At 41.8% G+C, this 20,036-nt stretch overlaps 1 protein-coding gene across 2 annotated transcripts in view; it reads right to left on the reverse strand.

Annotated features, from left to right (window-relative positions):
- Fhit (fragile histidine triad diadenosine triphosphatase) overlaps positions 1-20,036 on the reverse strand; it is a 1,516,285-nt gene that overhangs the window by 1,099,758 nt on the left and 396,491 nt on the right. For both annotated transcript variants that reach the window (XM_037208798.1, XM_028880540.2), the window contains exon 3: positions 5,032-5,124. The gene's annotated coding sequence lies outside the window, so the exon portion shown is untranslated. The remainder of the gene's footprint in view (positions 1-5,031; positions 5,125-20,036) is intronic.

Genomic DNA, 20,036 nt, shown 5'->3' on the forward strand with positions numbered 1-20,036 from the left:
TCACCCCCACTTCTGATGCTATAATTGTGTGGATTGCAGCTACTCATATTACATCATGATCCCCATGGGACAATGTTGTCATTCTTGTTCTATATATTCTGAAAATTATAAGATGAAAATATATTTGCAATTCCAATATATTTCTCTGTCTTGAGCATTTCAGGTCCTCTCTAGCGTGCCTCATTTCAGTCTGAGCAGCTTCCTTTGACATCTTGTGTCTTTTGGCAATAAAGCCTCTATGCTTTCCTCTATCTGACAATGTCTTTGTCTTCATTCTTAAAGCACATTTTAATGATGCAAATAACAAGGTTTTTGGTTTGTGTTATTACTGTCTTTCTATCCCCTCTTTACTTTAAAAGTATCATTTTTCTTTTAGGATGGTGAGATAATCAGTAGGGAAAGGCTCTTGCTGCTATGTCTGACTGACTATCTGAGCTCAAGTCCCAGGATCAGTATGGCTGAAGAGAGCACCAACTCCTACTACTTATCCTCTGGCCTCCAACTATGTACCATATACACACACGTTATCCCTACCCAACCCATACCACAAATAAATACATGTCATCTAGAAACATTAAACTATCATTTTTTCTATCACTTCAGAAAAGTAGGAAGTGTTCATTTAAGACATTTCCCCAAACATATTGTGGTTCTCATGAAGACCCATCTTTACTGTCGCTGCCAGATATTTAAATGAGAAGCGAGAGCCACAATTTCCTCAGATTCATCCCATTTGTGCTGGGACACAACCTCAGCACAGGCTTTTCCACTGTCTTAGGTGACATAAGAAGAATTTCCTGAGTCTGAGGCAGGAGGATTTTTAATTCAAGGACAGGGTGAGATTCATAACAAGACCCTGTCTAAAAGAGAGACAGTGGGCATGTGCTCGAGACAGAAATACTGTTTGGTGTTTGCTAAGTTTTTTTGTCTGTGGATTTAAGTATTTCACCATATATGAAAATATGTCATTGTTTTCCAAACATACTTTCTGCATGATTCTACTCCGTCTGTGACTCAAATTACACGTATGGTAGCCATGTTACATTTTGTAGCACAGTTCCCAGAGCCTTGACTCTTTTTTCTCTGTTCAGACATTTAAATAGTTTTTCTTTCTGTACTTCAGAAATACAACTGCCATGGCTCTATTGTCAGGGTTTCTGGTACCTTTTCTGGTTACCTCCAAATGCTCTAAGGTCAACTCAGGAAATTTTAATTTCAATAGTGACCTTCATCAATGAAATCTCAAATCTGGCCTTTTCTTTTCAAAATTGTTCCCATTTTTTTAGTTCTTTATACATCAAATGTAAGTGGTAAGGAGGAAGAGCCAGTTCCCACTTCAGTTCTCCAGGGAATATTGATCTGTTTTGATAGGCGAGTACTTTAGTTAAACAGAACCGAGCAGGGTCTTGGGAGGAAGCTCAAAGCTTGGTTTACTTCCTTCTTTTCTTTTTCAGACAGGGTCTTACTATCTACCCTGGCTGGCTTGGAATTCCTATGGAAACCAGGTTGACCTCAAGCTCAGAGCAATCCACCTGTCCCTGAATGCTGAGATGAAAAGCAGGTGCCGCGCTCCAGCCGCCGCTTTCACTTTTGAAACTGTGCTCACATGCCTGCTCCTTACAAGCCTGGTCAGGAACTACCCCCAAGTCGGAGAACTGCTTGCACCCAGAACTAGGAGCTTCTTTCCACCTCTTGCCCCCTCAGGTCTGAAAGCACACACCCCAGTGACTGTAATTGCTTCCAGCTTTGTAGCTTTGTTGGTCAAGACTAAAGGGCAGTTTCTAATTAGAGTCAGTCAGCCGACAGATATTAACTTCAGCCAACTTTCATACTAAGTGTAAAATGGGAACTCGGCTTTCAAGTTTTGAACCGCAGCTCTGCAAAGCATCATCCTATGTACTTTTTCTTCCTGCCTTCAGGTAACAGCTGAGGGCAGGCTTATTCTATATTTGATACCTCTGGCCAGGTCTGGGCTGGTAGAGCTTGGCCACACCAGATATGGGGGTGCAGACCACACTGCAGAGTGCAGAGAACTGTGGAGAGAAAACATGGAGGAAATATTCTCTTGTATTTCCTAAGGATTCCTTAACTTGACCCAGTCTAGAAATACCTAGTTTTCGTACTAAGAAGAAACAGAAGTCAGGCCTGGGTCTCCCTTGACCATCTTGCCAAGCACACAAGGAGACTGAACTAAACTCACAACTTACAGTTACACACTAAAACATCACATAGACATGGCAGCATTTACTCTCAAAGCAATGAGTTCTGTATCAACTATTCCTCCAAAGAGAACCATGTGCACTTGGCACTGTGTTACTTGTGTGGCCTTAGACATCTCTACATCTACCACATTGACAGTTATAGATAATATTCTAAAAGAAAGAAAATATTGAAAGTCCTTCAACACTAAGACACAGTAAGTGCACATCTACTTTCATGGGTAATTGGGACATCTATGTCCTGACCATGAGTAATTATGAGTTCCATGACTTGAAAGCTTCTTCATGGAAGGCATCTTCCTAACCACTTTACATAAATTATCTTTTAATCTTTCATAACCATTCTGTGAAACAATTCCTAAGATTAGTCTCATTTCATAGAGGAAGAAACCAGAGTTCAGAGAGGTTAAGCAGGCTAAGATCAAACAGCAAATAGCAAAAATCATGCAAAACCAGCAAAAGGGGGTACTTGAAATTATTGGGCACTGTCTTTTATTGTTAGGAGAAAAAGAGAAGTCTTTCTAAGCACAGAGGAATAAGTGAGGTCTCGAAAACTTGAAAAATCACTCACTTTTAATTACTCTTACAAATTATTGCAGGCTTTCATTTGCAAGAGCCTTATTTCTAGGGTTAAAATGCCAAACAGAACAAAAATGCTGAAGGCTGAATGGCTATACTCAAAGATTCATGGCAAGGAAGCATGCAATGCCAGTTCTGCGTGTCAACTCACTGCATTACTTTCCTGTTTGGAAGGTAAGCTCTCTAGACAGACAGAGAATCTACCAAGGAGAAGTCAGTCAGATTCATCAGGATGTGAAAATGGGAGTCCATCCCACCCTACATGTATTCAGTGAGTACATTTAGAAGACAAGGCAATGTCCAACAGCAATACACACTCTATAGGCAGTTCTGCCCAAGTTGATAAACTTTGCATAAACTTCAGGGTTTCAAAGGATTGTGGAATGATGGGAAGGCAGGCAGAGCCAAGGACAAATAGGTGCACAAGATAAAGAGGATATAGCAGACAGGGTTAGCTGGGAACAAGATAAGGTGGGTGCTGTCTTTGTGTTTTGGTTCATAGAGCTGTTCGATTTACACACACACACACACACACACACACACACACACACACACACCACACTTTGTCAATACAGACATGGGGATATTGTTAGAGATGAAGCACGAGAAGGAACGACAGAAGGGAGCAAGAGTGTTTAAGAAAGCAAGGTTAACTGAGCAGAGCCTGCCAAGAGTCGCACACATCTGAGACCCTAGAGTCCAGGCAGATGATGAGCTCAAGGCCAGGCATGTTTGAAGTCAGTTCAGGTTATATAGAAGAGCCCTGTCCATAAATAAATTAAGTAAATAAATTAATTATAAGTAAATAAATTAATTAATAAAAACTCAAATAGATAGAACAGAGTAACTCATTAACCACATTCTGGAAAATGACTAGATTAGAATTCTGGGGCCAAAGCACATGCCTGTCAGTGTGCATCTGTGTGTGTGTGTGTGTGTGTGTGTGTGTGTGTGTGTGTGTGTGTGAGAGAGAGAGAGAGAGAGAGAGAGAGAGAGAGAGAGAGAGAGAGAGACCTTTTCTCATCCATAACAAGTACCACACACACATAACATCCCTATAACAAAATAGAGGTTAACAAGTGGAAAGTCTGACATACAAAGTTTTATGTGATATGAGAGATTTTGGAAATAGAAACCAAGGACAGGGAAAACCCATTTCTTATGCTTAGATGCAAAGCAAAACGGGCATTCATGTAGGAATGTGACTGGACAAAAAGACATAGCCTACTGGTTTGAGACCTACCAGACTGAGAAGAACTGAGCAAGGCCTAGGGACTCAGTAACTTCTCCACTTTCCTGTACCTTCTGTCGACCTAGCTCTGGAATACATTCCTTCTAGAATGAGTTTTACGACCACTGGCAGACCAGGTGGGTCAAAGACTCTCTGAATGGCCAATCCTACACACAGCACTGGGGGAAATTATACTGCAACTTCCTTCGGTTTTCTGGCTGGTTTTAAGGAAAGCGCTTCTGGTCCCTACGGACTGCTGTGGGGAAGGAAGGCATGTGAGAAAAGTCAGCGTGAAGGCATTGCCGGCCCTTCCGGAAGGCCTGACTGGATGACGTGGAAGACTGTCTTCTGAGCATCCTGAGTTCATTTCTTCTCCTTCAGCTGTTTTTCTCCGTTGACTGAGTAGGTGAAAACCCTGAGGTATAAAGGGGAGGGCTGACTCCAGTCTCCTGAAAGCTTGTTCATTCCCTATCCTATTCTGTAGCAGCAGATCCTCCTCTGGACAAGATGAACCCTCCACTCCTTCAGGACACAGGTCCCTTGACAGAGGCCTCCTGCTGCTACTGATTTCATTTCAATCCTGCCATCATCGTCAAAGTCACACAAGGCATTAAATGTGACTTTATGACTATTTAACCTTTCTTCTCATACATAAAAATTATTAAATATGTGTGCCTACAGAATGAGTGAAGAACAATTAATGGCATGTCAATCGGTTAACAGTTTACCTTCACCTCATAGGAAGGGGGGCAACACTATCCTTCAGAAAGGCAACCCATCTTTCTTTTATTTAGCTGACATAATATTTATATTCCTATTTTAAAATGGCAGCTACAAATAGAAGCAGAGAGAGGGTAGGTTCTCTAAGGAAATCTAGCAGTAAACACCATCACAAAAGTTCTATTTATATGCAAAAGAACGTGACTAATACCGTAAGGACATCCCCACAGTAAGTCAATTTATCACACTTTTTAAAAAGAAATAAAATTAAGCAAACACTACCTTTCAGATGAGTGCTGCCTCCTTGGTGTCGTCAGTGCAAGACGAAGAATTTTTGCAGAGGAGTGACCGAGCAAGTTGTCCCAGGACACCTACCTAGATGAAGAAGTTCAGATAATCACTCAGCAGCAAGCTGGACAGCTTCCAGACAGCGCATCATGAAAACAGTCATGAAGAACACTGAGCTGGTGTGGCTGCATCAGGAACTGTTAAAAGGTCTAGAAAGGCATATGCAGCTTCAACAACCATCGTCATTACTCTACAGGAGAATGTGGCTCAGAGGAGTGATAGCGAGTCACGTAGTACCACACAAAGGCAGGGTCGGAATGGTGCTTTAGCTGTCCATATCTGATTCCCACCCCTGGGCATTCCTAAATGCACCATCTGGCCTCCTCACAAATTAGACAGTCCTAATACTGGAATTTCTATTGTGCAAAACAATGAGGTTGACCCAGATTATAGTCAGGAGAATACTTCTCTAGCTTTGTGGAAGTCAAATCCACTGAAGAGTCACTTGTGGATCATTTAACTTCCTCTCGTTTGAAATACTAGTACCAACTGCAATTGATTACAAGTAAGATGTCTTATTAGGGTTTCTATTGCTGTGATAAAACACCATGACCAAAATCAACTTGGGGAAGAAAAGCTTCATTTCATCTTATACTGAGGAAAATCAAGGCCAGAACTGGTAGGAACCGAAAGGCATTAACTAATGGATAGACCAGGAGGAGTGCTGTGTACTAGCTTGCTCCTCATAATTTGTTGGCCTGCTATCAACCCTGGGGTGGCCCCACCCACAACAGGCTGGGTCCTCCCACATGAGTCACAAATCAAGAAAATGCCGTATAAGCTTGCCTACAGCCAGATCTTATGGGTCTTATGGATATGTTCCTCTCCTCTGGATGATTGTAGCTTGTGTCAAGTTGACATAAACTAGCCAGCACAAAGGAGAACAGGCATTTCGTACAGCTACTAGGTTTAGGTCCTACACAGCTGCACAGTCTACCTGATCTTTTCATTCTATCCCTGTCAAACGGGCATAATAATACGAGGGACGCATTTAGTACAGGATGTTTTTCAGTATGCGAAAGTGACTAAGAGGTCAACAGACTCTGCTGCCCACAAATGACTCAGTGACATCCCCAACTGGTCACCCCCTCTCTGCTGTAATCTCCACCTTGGCTTTTCCTTCATAGGCCCTTTTTTGAAATAAAAAATGCCATAGTCACAGACACTAGTTCATTTTCTGTGATTTTTGTATAAGGGTCATTATTTCCTCTTTTAAAATCCAATTATTTTGTTCCTTATCATGTTACTTGTTCTGCTCATACTGTGACTGAAATCAGTCATCCATCATCAGCAAACACTTACAGACTACAGAGTTCCCAGGAAGTGTTCTCTACAGCACTGAACACAATAGCTTCACATTCTACAGATATCCTCCTTCTAAGGGAAAACAGACAGATAAAGCAAGGATGGCAAGTTCCCGGGTGGATTATATGACACTGAGTCTTCTGGACTTGTTGTTGCCTCCCTCTTCCCTGCCCAAGGTAGAGCCCGGGAGGGAGGGAGGGAGGGAGGGAGGGAGGGAGGGAGGGAGGGAGAGACAGAATTCCTATTTTCCAGTCCAGAGAGTGAAGTAGAGTAGTTGAAGACAAAGGCTGAGATGGTGTCACCCTGGAGTAGGATGGACTAAATCTAGTAGGAGTGTTTACATCTAAGAGGAATACCTTGTGAAGAAAGCCACAAAGCAGGAGAATACCCCGTGATGACAGGGACTAGTGTGAGGCTGCTGCAAGGCAAATGATGCTGTTTGCTAGCAAGCCACAAGAAGCTAGCAAGAGGCAACCCCACCCCACCCCCAGCCATTCCCTGGGAGATCCCCCCCCCGGGGGGGGGGCATGGTCCAGATTTCAGAGTGACAGTCTCCAGAGCCACCAGACAAAAAAGCATTTCTGTTGTAAGCTTCTCAATTTGCAGTATGTTTTGAATGCCACCCTAAGAAATAAGCACAGTGAATTTTTTTTTTGGGGGGGGGTGTTTGCATTTTTAAACAAGGAGATTAAGAAAGATCTCACTGGGAATGAATATCTCAGGCAAAACCTGAATGAGATACAGAAGACAGACAAAAAGACAGCTTGGGATGAAGACCTTTCCAAGCAGAGGGTGCAGAATACACCCGAGAATGTTGATGTATTGGGAGAGAAAGCAGTATGATGGCTACAGTGAGGCAAGAGAGGTGGGATGAGAAAGCAAGGTCCAGCAACTGGGGTCCAGACCCCTGCTGTCACCCAAGCTTTTATTTACTGCAAGGTGTAAAGTAGGGTTCTGAGTTGAGGTGAACCAAGAGCTGACTTGCATTAAGGTCTCTCTGGCTCTTTGGTGAGAATAAACTGGAGATAAGATCACTAAGTAGCCTTTCTAGGAAACCTGAAGAAGAAAACTGCAGCCAATCCGTGTGGAGACAGTGGGGACCGGACAGCAGATCCAAAGGACTGGCAACACCCTGGAAGCAGAGGTTTACGCCTGACTTCTCGATAATGCAGAGGACTAAACTAGATAGTAAGACAATCTCAACATCTGAAGAGTGACCTTCCTGTGAGCCAGTCATGCCTTAGTGGACACAGGGCACACATTTGGCAGACAGGGAACAAGAAATCAGAACATATAAGAAACCTCCAAAAGTTAAAAAAAAAAAAAGACAGCAGAGCACAACAGAAGAATGGGGGTTATTCAAAGAAGAAAGGACAGTGGATCATGAATGTAAGAAGATCAGTCACTGGTCAGGAAGAAAAGGGAAATTAAAATAATAAGATTTCATTTTCCTTCCATCCAAGTAGTTAACATGAAAAGACCTGGCAAAATTCAATGTTGTTCAAGATGTGAGGAAAATAATGTAATATTCCGATTACTCCTGGCAGAATCATGAACAGGTACATTACTCTAGTGAGAGCTTTTATTGTACTTGTCAAAAGCATCACTGCATATTCTATCCATACTGATTCTACCAGGCAGATAGATGTGCAGGGCTCCATGAACACGCATATGAGGAGGAGGCACATGCTAGGAAGAGTATCTTCATACTTGTTTTAGTATCACACAAACTAGCAATGACCTAAAAGCTCACCCTGAAAAGGGAATGAGTCAGGGAAGTCTGCTTCACATGTACCATGGAACAGTGCACAGCCCTTAACAGAAATCAGCTGGTTCTATACACATACATGAGTACACACATTTCTCTTCATAAATAATCATTAAGCAACAACAAAAAAACACTTGAAGCACACAAACACAGGCACATGTATCTTGTGGATGTGCATACACATGTGTGAAAATACAAAGAATGAACTGTTCAGGGACACACCCCATTTTCACAGCATGGGGGTTTGGCAGGAAGTGAATGTGTCATAGAGCCGAGAGTGGAGGAAATGCCAGGATGGTTGGGTCTCATCCTATCAACCAGCTCTGTGATGAGAAAAGGGAAAGAAAACAAAACAGAATTCTGAGAGCAAATCTGACCAAATGAGACAGGTGCTTGTTTTGGATATTGGAAATTCAGATGTTTTTTGTTCTATTTTTTGTGCCTGTTTGTACATGACATATCTTTTTCAAATAGAAGAATGCAGGAAAGAAGAGTGGGGGCATGGAGAAAAAAGGGAAGAGAGAGGAGAAGGGAGTGATGTGAGACCTCCTTGTGTATGCTGTGAATATCTGTTGCTCTCATTAGTTGAAAAATAAAGCTGCTTTGGCCTATGGTAAGGCAGGATAGGATCAGGTAGGAAATCCAAGCAGAGATAAAAGAAGAAGGAGGGCAGAGTCTGGGAGATAACATCTAGCTGCCCAAGGAACAACATGTCAGCAGACTGGTAAAGGCCAGGGCCATGTAACAATACATAGATTAATACAACTGGGTTAATTTAATTGTAGGACCTAGCTAGCAATAAGCCTGAGCCACTGGCCAAACATTTATAAGTAACATTAAGCCTCTGAGTGATTATTTGGAAATGGCTACAGGAAGGGGCAGGACAGAGAAAAGTCTCCATTTACATTTGGTGTTCAACGTGCTGCCCATACATCCACATAAAATCTGAGAAAGCTTAAAAAAAAAAAAAAAAAAAACAGAGCCACAGTGGGCTTCCTAGTCTCTCATGCCAGCTGTGGTGCCCGGGAAATGGAGCTGGCCACCAACTACTACCATGAGCCAAGCCATGTGCTTGGTTTCTTCAGGGGCTTCTCACAGGGGCCACAGCAACGAGAAGCTCCTCCCAGCCAATACCTGCATGCTTAAGCCATCAGCACAAGTTTTGGCAGCATGCTGTGGGGCAGATTTAGCTTTTGTTCATACAGAAAACAGGGTTAAGAAATACACTAAAAACAGATTCACATAGAAAGGCCTCTAAATGGGTCATGGTGTGTTTAAAAGATGTGCTTGGGCTTGTGAGAAAAAAGAGAAATATATATATATATATATATATATATATATATATATATATATAATATATATAGTATATATATATTTATATAATATATATAGTATATATATATTCAGCCTTAAATTAAAATATAGATTTAAAATAGTAAAATAAAGTCCTTAGAAAGGGGAGTAAAGTAATACAAAGAAAACAAGCCACTTGAGGATGGAAAATGCACAGAAAGTCTGAATTATGTATTATTGTGTTATCTTTAAAATTTTTGACTGCTATGAGACACTTGATTATAAAAGCTGCTAAATTAAACCAACCTAATTGTTTAAAAAATATCTTGACTCCAAAATTTAAGTCAAAGGTATGCCACTTTGGGGGAGAGGTTATGTTTTTGTTTCTACAGGAAATAAGAGGCTATGGATTCATTCAAAATTTAAGATGATCAGATCTGATCAAGGAAGACCCCCTGAAATTTTGACTACAGACATTAAAAAAAATAATAAACCTGAAAGAACTACAAGACATGTGATGTGTATCTTACCTGCTCAAACACATGACAAGAAATTTTCTTTGGCTGACTTATGTACAATGTATAATCTATACTTATATTAATGCAGATACGTATGTTACCTTTAAAAGTATATATATTTTCAGGATGAGGGGACCAGATACCAATGAAAACAAATGGCCCAGATGATCCAGCATCTTAAAATGCCTCTGTTGCAGTTTCCTCTGAGTTCTGCATCCAGAAGAGGTTCAAGGCTGCTAACTGAGATGATCCAGCCCCACAGACTACTCCAATCAGGACTTGAACATAATTTTAAATTTTCTCTGAGTCCCCAAAGAATACCAGCACTCCCAATCAATAGGAAGTAGTCTAGAAAACTATGCCCATATTCCCCGAAATAAATTATGGCTCTTTGTCATTGTTTAGGGGGTTGGTTACAAGTTATTATTGGTAATGGTCAGGAAAAAAAAAAGCTGAACAAAGAAGATTAGATTCAGGGATCTCACTGTAAAAGGAAAAGGGGGGTATAGAAATGATAGGATAAAAGGGTAGATTATTGATTCTACTTTAATCCAAAAGACAACTATCAATCTTACATATTTTAAATTTGTTTTATTGATACAAATTTAATTGAAACAAATAGACTAAAGTTAATTTTTATACTGTATGTATATTTCTAGTCTTGTTTAAAATATTATGTTTATGCAAATCATTTAAAATGTAATGTGTAATTAAGAAATACAGATTAATAGTCATCTATAATAGTCAAACTTATAGTCATGTTAGTTAGGTTTTCAAGGTATACAGAGATATATTTCAGAAAAATAGGTAATCTTAAAATACTTCAAAGACCTACAGAATATAACATTTAAAGTGTTTTAATAGCTTGGGCTTTTTATGATAATAAGACATGTCTGCTCCTGGCAACACCAATTACTTCAAAAAGGATGTTGGGCATCAAAGAAACTCCTTACAATGTGGCAAGGCTAGTCATTTGAGCAAGAAACCACTCTTGCCCGGACTGCTTGACAATATGCTGTATAAACTGGATATGAAGGACCCACAGAAAAGTGATCACTAAACTTTGCCAAAATAAGGTGGGATGGTCCTTCAGGTTCCTGCTGCATAGAAGAAACTGGCAAGCATTCTGCAGGACACAGAGGAAAATGGCTGACAGACTTTGCCAATATAGGTGAGACAATCCTTCAAATTTCCTGCTTCACTAAAATGTCTTCCAGGTACTCTTGGCCTGTAGACTGAAGATGGCTACCCCAACATTACAGAGGAACTTTGGATGACTGTCTAGGCAGGTAGATGTCTCTGTCATTCCAGATTTTTAGAAGTTTCTTACAATGCACTTCTTGTTTACTCAGGTAATATTATATCCTTCTGGGGTCTTTGATGGAGTTGAAGACTAAAAGTTATAATTATAGCTTTTCTTAGTTCTGATAAAAGATAAATTAGATATAAAACTTTAGACTCACAAAGATAGGACAGATAATAAAGTGTTTTCTTTAATTTGCCAAATACAAATAGACTATTGTAACTGTGATTCTTGCTTTATAACTGTTTTGTTATATGTAATTTTATAATATTAAAGTTAAAACCTTCCTTTTTGATTAGACAGAAAAGGGGAAATGATGTTGAATGTCCTTCTGTACACTGTGAACATGTGTTGCTCTCATTGGTTGATAAGTAAAGCTGCTTTGGACTATGGCAAGGCAGGATAAAGTCAGGTGAGAAATCCAAGCAAAGATATAGGAGAAAAGGGGCAGAGTTTGGGAGATACCATCTAGTCACCCAAGGAACAATATGCTAAAAGACACAGCCATGTGGCAATACTTAGATTAACAGAATTGGGTTAATTTAAATGTAAGAGCTAGCTAGTAATAAGCCCGAACCATCGGCCAAACATTTATTAATTATTATTAATAAGTGTAGCTAGTTATAAATTAATAAGCATTATTAAGCCTCTGAGTGATTATTTAGAAATGGCTATAGGACTGGGCAGGAAGGAAAAACCTCAAGTTGGAAGGGAGTCAGGGATGGAGAGGATGTAGGGAGAGGGAGGAAGCAAGATTAGGTTGATGTGTGACAGCAAGTTTCAGGGAGGGATTTAAACTGGTCACAAGAGTTTGCTTTCTTAAACAAAGTACTTTTGCTATTGTTGCTTCACTTTCCTTGTTCATTTTTTCCCCAACATAATATTTTTTGATTATTGATTATTTGGGAATTTCACAGCATGCACCTTAATCACACTCACTTCCTAGTTCTTCCTAGTCCACCCCCAACCTTTTAAACTCCCCACACAAAAAAAAAGGAGAAGGAGGAGAAGGAGATGGAGATGGAGAAGGAGATGGAGAAGGAGATGGAGAAGGAGAAGGAGAAGGAGAAGGAGAAGGAGAAGGAGAAGGAGAAGGAGAAGGAGAAGGAGAAGGAGAAGGAGAAGGAGGAGAAGAAAAACATAAACATGTTCAATTTGCATTGTCCATATACTCAGAGGAGCATGGTCAAACTCTCAGTTGCCAATCCCTTAAAGAGAACGGAGTCCTCCCCCACCCTCACCCCCACCACAGGCCATCAATTATAGAAAGCTACACTTCAGCATCCTTATCACAATTTTTAAGAGCTCTTCGATGGCTTTCTGTCTAGGCTGTTACTTTGGGGGGAGGTGGGAAGGGGAAGGGGAGAGTAGAAGCCACCACAGAAGCCTTCTATGTCCCTCTTTCTCAAGTCTGCAGTTGTAGTTGAAAGTTTTTTCCAGTTCCAAGTTTCCCCAGTCCCTAGTTCCTCTGGTCCTGCCCAGCCCTGTGGTCCTTCAGCAGCTTATAAAATAATCATCCAGATGCTTAATATTATCTACAACTGTATGGCCTATGGCAGGCTTCTTGCTAGCTAGCTCTTATAACTTAACCCATTTCTATTAATCTACATTTTGCCACGTATTCCATGGCTGGCATGCTATTCCTTGGGTGGCAGGCTGGCATCTCTCTCACCTCTCCTCCCCTCTTTCTGTCTCACTCTTTGAATGTCTTGCCTGGCTATAACCTGACTCACCATAGGCCAGAGCAGCTTTACTAACCAATCATAGCAACACATATTCACAGCATAGAGAAAGACATCCCACAGCACTTCTCCTTTTCTGTCTAATCAAAAAGGAAGGTTTTAATTTTAACATAGTAAAATTACATATAATAGAATAGTTATCAAGCAAGAGTTATAGTTACAATATCTAGTCTATTTGTATTTGATAAAATTAAAGAAAATATTCTATAATCTATCATGTATTTGTGAATCTAAAGTTTCATATCTAATTTATCTTTTATCATAACCAAGGAAAATTATAACTGTCTAGTCTTCAACTCCATCAAAGACCCTAGAAGGATATAATATTATCTAATTAAACAGGAAGTGCAAACAAGCAACTTCCAAAAATATGAGAAATGACAGAGACATCTGCCTGCCTGGACAGTCACCCAGAGTTCCTCTGCAACGTTGGGGCATCCATTTTTCAGCCAATAGGCCTAGAGTTTTTTAGTTGCTTCTCCCTGTGTCCTGTAGAATGTCTGGTAGTCTTTCTGTGAAGCAGGAACCTGAAGGACCATGGACTAGACATTGTTGATGTATTTATTGCCTGTATATATTGTATATAGTTATTGTACTTATTGTATATAGTTTTTCTTATATTAGTTATAACTTTTTTATTTTAGACAAAAAAGGGGAAAATGTGGTAATATTTTATTTGTGCACCCCAATAAAGCTTATCTGATGATCAGAGGAAAAATCTAGCCACTATATTATAAACAAAGAAGTCAGGCAATGGTAGTACATGCCTTTAATCCTATCACTTTGGAGGCAGAGATTCATCTGGATCTCTGTGAGTTCAAGGCCACACTGGGAACAGAGCCAGGTGTGGTGGCACACAACTTTAATTCCCAGCACTAGTTAACCATAGAGGTCTGGAGGTCTGTACTGACAGACAAGAAGTGATAGAGCTGGGTGGAAAGACGAAAGTGATGTAGCTGGGCAGAGAAAGGAAGTAAGAGGGCAGGGACAGAAAGGGTGTAGGTGTGAGTATACAGGAAGTAGCTCTCTCTGGAGACAGAGGAGTTGGTGAGATGAGATTGGCTTTGGCTTATCCTATTCCTCTGATCTCTCAGTTTTCACCCTAATATCTGGCTCCAGGTGTTTTTTATTAATAAGACCATTTAGCAATTCATCTTACATGCAATCATTGATTTCACTGCAGAAGTAACTTCCTTGCCTTTTATAGTCACCAGGAAGAGAGATCATGGACTTCCATATGGTTTCTGGTCTCAGCACATTACATGGACCACAGCTTGGTCTCTGGTGGCAGTATAGACCATGGACATCAACCCAGACCTCTGCTGCAGCAGAGACCATGGACACCATAATTTTCTGTGGCAGCAGTACAGGCCAAGGACACCAACATGGCTGCTGGGGTTACATGGGCAATGGGCATCAATATGGTCCCCAGCAGCAGCATGACCCATGGACATATACATGACTTTAGGCAGACCACCGACATCTGCCTGGCCTTTGGTATAACACAGGCCAGACATCAACATGACTCTGGCTGCTGCAGGACCACAGACCCCGCCATGGCCCTCTGGAGCAGCAGAACTGTGGACCAGTGACCACCACCATGGTCTCAGATGGCAGCACAGGCCACCGCTACTAACCTCAACATGGCCCCCAGCTGCAGCGTGTCCCTCAGGTATTAAACTTGACTTTAGGCAGTGGCATAGACCATAGACATTTGCAAGTTTATTTTGTTTGTAGTGCTGGATACCAAACCCAGGACCTTAGGTAGGTTAGGTGAGTGTTCTACCATTACCTAACACTCCCATCCCAGGAGTCCTGCTCCAGTCATCAGGGAGACCAAGATTGATTTGTCCCAGGCTGCCTCAGCCTGCAGAAGAGCATGGGAGATAAGCCAGGAGAGGGAAACAAGTGCTATTTGGAGGGACAAAGAGCCCTCTGGCAGTGGCCCCCAGAAGACTTGTAGTAGCCACCATCACTGCCCCCCCACACCCCGAATTCTTGGGGCCACTAATAGCACAGGGAAGAGGGAAACACAGGTTTGCAGACAAAATAAACCAAAAGTATGAAGCGGACGTCTTTTCAACCTTTCTGGAGCACTTGTTTCAGTTCTCTGGACTCAAGGGAACAATGTGCTTGATTAGTCCGCGGCAGACTTAACAATTTTGCTTTTTTCCAATCTTTCTCCTTGCAGCATATTCATCATTAACCTTATATGTTCTAGGGTTGGAGGTTTACTTCTCATGGAGTGGGATCTTCGCTTTCAAAAATGAGATTGCTTTAGGATAATTCATTTTAGTCACTGATAATCAAAAGATCCTCCCTGAAGCAAGGGGTCACCTGTCCAAGGGTCTGCATTTATGAACAGGGGTCTTTGTCTTCCTGGAGGGGACTATACATTAGAGAAAGCTTACAAGAAATTTCCCCATTATGAAATGAAAGCCTGACCTGAGCATTCGATTTTGAGCTGATACCATTTGTTTGAAAACACAATCTATGTATGCTCACTTCAGCAGCCTTAGCTCAAAACTTTGAAAAGGTGGTCACACCCTGAAGGCCTTGACCTCCCAGTCTTTCCACACAGGCAGTTCAGAAGCAGAAGACAGCAATCATAGGCTGGATTTGCCTCAACTGTTTGGTCCATGTCATAGGCTTGATATTTAAGGATCATCATTTTGTATGCCATCATTGGTAAAGCTGGTTTGGACTGGTTTCTAACAGGAAAACAAACAAGGCAGAGAGGGGAATTTATGAATAAGTTACTGATGTAGGTATGTAATTTTGTGCTTTTGAATTTGGACAATACAAACGTGATTCCGCACATAGAACCGACTTTTCAGAGCAACTTCTCCACAGAATAGTTTAATTTGTCTGCCTGAATGTTTGCAATTACGTGGCTGCTGTGTGCTGTGATAAACACTGAGAAGTACATGCTGCATCCACACAGACAGGCACAGCAGAGGGCACTCACAAGGGGCCGTCCTCCCTAACAAGATGGTTGATGAGGATGTTGCTTTTAAACCCCAAGAAAGTGAAGAATCCTGTGGCCTTTAGTTTCACGTTCTCGCTTCTGCATCAAAACCTAGCCAAAGGTTCAGAGTGAAATGAAGCACCATGAAGCTGTTTTGAGCTGTCACAGGCTAAACTGTCATTTATTTGGGAAACACGAAGACACCATCATCTGTTCTGCCAGATTACATGCTTGGAAATGCTTTTTAGCAAAGCGGGATCTAATTATTTTACATTGTGGTTAAGGATATGGATTTGGATCCTGGGATTTAGAAGTCCAACAGGTACGGGCCTCTCCACCAGTCTTCACACTCACGTCCCCACTGGAAAGCAAGGCTTGTAATTCTGCCTTCACAACAGAGTTGCCAGGGGATTCCATGAGGTGATTGATGCATAGGGCTGCCACAGGGCCAGAATTAGGACAGATATCATCTCTGTCACCGTCATGACTATGCTTAACCAGATCGTCACTTTGACCCATCGTCCTCATTGCCATTCAACGTTCACAGAAAACACCACTCACTGCAGTGTTTAGTAATTAATTACTTTCATTCTTTTAATGAAGTATTTACTGAGTACATAATGCGTGTCAGACTTTACGCTAGGGCCTGGGGCTCTAAGACGGTAAAAAAAAAAATCTCTGGAGAGCTCTTCAAGCAAACACTGGTCAAACACTGTGACCATCATCGTATCTTTTCAAGCTGAATGAATGATGCAGGGAAAGAGCATGTTGGCCCAAGACAAACAAACAAACAAAGAGCTGCCTTAGACCTGGAACCAGATCCATAAGGAAGAGGCAAGCACGAGGCAGGGGCGTTCTAAGAAACAAGCACGAACACAGCCCTCTTCACTGTTACTCAGTCAGTAGAAACCATCCAGTGGGTCATCAGACTTAATAGAACTTTATCTCAAACACCTAGTGTGAGCCAGGCTCTGCTCATTTACAAAGGCAACCAATCAAGGCAGACACCAAGCTTGTCTCACCCTTACTTCTCAACACCTAATCCTGTGCTTGAAAAGTACGCTACAGTCAGCATTCATCTTATAATCAATAAAGCCCACCTTCTATTTATTCTATTTCACTATAATTTTTGGAGAGAAAGTTTTCACTTTGTGGTCTAAGATAGCTTGGAACTTACTATGCAGCCCAGGGTGTCCTGGATCTTGCAGCAATTTAAAAGAGAGAGAAAAAAATGCTGATATATTTTCTCCGTTAAGACATGGATGCTTCACAAGACAAATAATGCCTTCCTGGCCAAGATATCTGTAGCAAATTTAGTTCATTCCATGGGCCTAACAACTTACACTGCTAGGCAGTCACAATTCTATTTCCCAGGTAATTACTGTATTATAAATGACACGTGCATGTAACAGCCACAGATTTTTGCAAAAGAGAAGAGAAGAGAGGAGGGGAGGGAGGGGAGGGAAGGGAGGGGAGGGAAGTGGGAGGGAGGGGAGGGGAGGGGAGGGGAAGAGAGGGAGGGGAGAGGAGGGGAGGGGAGGGGAGGGGAGGGAGAAGCACAGCAGCACTTGTGTACCTACTCTAGGCCCTAGCCTAGGGCAAATGCTCCAATGTGCCCTTTGCAGTTTCACAGTAGCTGCTCAGTGACGAATGGTGGAAATATGAGCTTCCTGGTCCAACTTAGGTGTAATAGGAATGGGGAAACCTAATGAGACCAAAATTTCCACACGAATGTGGCTACAGGAGACCTGAGTATGCTACCCCTACAGTGATGCTTCTTTGACGTGAAGATTTATCTGCAGTGATAGATTAGCCACAGTGGAGCTTACAAGCAAACAGAAACACTTGTAGGAGAAATTCACATTGTGAGAGTAACTCAGTGTTCAAGTCAATTCCTCTGAATCCCTACAGATGCACACTACCTGAAGCCACAGAAAGAAATCTACACAGCAAATCTTACGTTGCTTCCCATGGCCTTCCTGGCATCTGCCCACAAGTGGCCTTCATTGGTTAGGTTTGTGATGGTGTCTGAACCTGAGCTCAAAGCCATCTCTGAGTATCTTTCATGTATACATGATAGACACATATATTTAAGCTTCTTTTATTTTTCCCCCATTAAGTGATCCTTTGTTGGAGGGGTCTGTTCCAGCCATATACCAAAGTAATAAGGAAGAAAGTCTTTCTCTTTCCATATACTCGCCAGTGTTTCCAACTATGAGAGAGAATGCAGAGTAGCTGAAGAGTTTAGCATGGGTTTTATTTAATACCCCAATGACCCCTGAAGAGCCAGAGGCAAATATGAGAGAGGGGTGACTGCATGTTAAGATAGCTTCATCGATGTCTGGAAATGAGTCTTCAGATCAGAATATTCCACTTCGTTACTCTAGTGCTAGAAAAAGCAAGAGAAATGTCAGCGTTTGAACTGGAGCCTAATGGAGGAAAACATCAAGCTTTTCTATGACAGAATGAAATATATTCACAATTTCCTAATGTTTTCTTGGTTTGGGGAAGTGAAAGACCCTAACCCTTCAGGCTTACACTGCCCCCCCCCCCAAGTCTCAGGAGAATGAGGAACTAAAAAGAAAACTAGTTCCAGGGACAACCTGACTCAGCCATTATTCAACCACCCCTGCCACAATGTAACAATGTAAAGAGATCTCTGTTAAGAGATGTGCTCAACTGTGACTGGGATAGTTGCAAGTGTTCCAGGAAGGACCACTGTGACCTTCGTGTAAACTCCGCTCCCGCCCTGATACCCGCCTTGAGGTTTCAGGAAAAATGTGAATGTGGACATGACTGTACCCGCTCTGTAATCAGGCCATGATCTTATGAAATTAGCCTCTAGATATAAATCAATCGAAACGAAATTGTATGGGAATTGTAATCTTATAGCTTTTGTGGGTTTTTCTTTTAAAAGTACCCATGTGATTGCAATAGGCGCGGCTCTTGCTCTCTGGAGCTGAGTTAGCCCGACTGTACAGCTGCAATAAACCTCTTGCTGTTGCATCAACTGGACCGGAGTCTGGGTTCTTGGGGCGCCCACTTGAGACCCTAGATTTAGGGTCTATCAGAAGTAATAAAAAAAGAAAAAGAAAAAAAGGAAAACCCTTCTTGTTCTTTTGTTTTCTTTGCATGGGGGAAACAAAACTATGAAATGTTCTGTTTGGTTAACCATCAGGAAGACAGAAGTGAAGTTAAAAGAAGCTTTTTCAATATCAGAGCATTGTAGGGTTCTATTTTCATGAGCAAATCTACCCAGTTTACACACAGACACACACCACCACACATACACACACACACCACACACACAGACACACGCCATATACATACACACACACCACCACCACCACCACCCCACACACCACACACACACCACACACACACACACACACACACACACACACACACACACACACACACACCACACACACATACCAACAACAACAACAACAACACATACACACAGAGACACACACAAACACACACTGCAATTAAGGAAGTATTAAGTATCTCATCCTTGAGCCACACTCAGCATAGTCATGGGACCTTCTGAATTAATCTGTGGTCACCCTAGTGTGGTAAGTCTACGTGGGCTTCAGAGATACAGCACCTTACGCAATTACAATGTGCTTCAACTAGCTTCCATGCCTCAATTCTCTGGCAGGCACAGAATCTCTATGATTAAATCAATTCTGTATTGTCCCAAGAAACTGACCAGTGCTAACCAGTATACCCCACTCCCCCAGCTAGTTGATTAAAACTGCACAGCGAACTTTAAGGACAGCACTTGAGCAAACAGCTACCAGTTACAGGGGAACTCAGAAGAGAGTGGTGATTGCATGTGGGGATTCTCAGAGAGCAAGTGGGGAAGGAGGAGCAGCTGGGAACTGGTGTTTTTTAAAGGTGAGTCATCCCTTACAGCAATTACCAGCATGGGAGAGTACCGCTCCCCCTTCTCAACCTCACGCTCTGGAAAAGAACCTCTCCTAATGCAAGACTAAGAGAGCCAATTACTGCAGCACCAGCCACAACCCAAATCCCC

This window comes from Peromyscus leucopus, chromosome 9 (genome assembly GCF_004664715.2).
Source record: "Peromyscus leucopus breed LL Stock chromosome 9, UCI_PerLeu_2.1, whole genome shotgun sequence".
Taxonomy (NCBI): Eukaryota; Metazoa; Chordata; class Mammalia; order Rodentia; family Cricetidae; genus Peromyscus; species Peromyscus leucopus.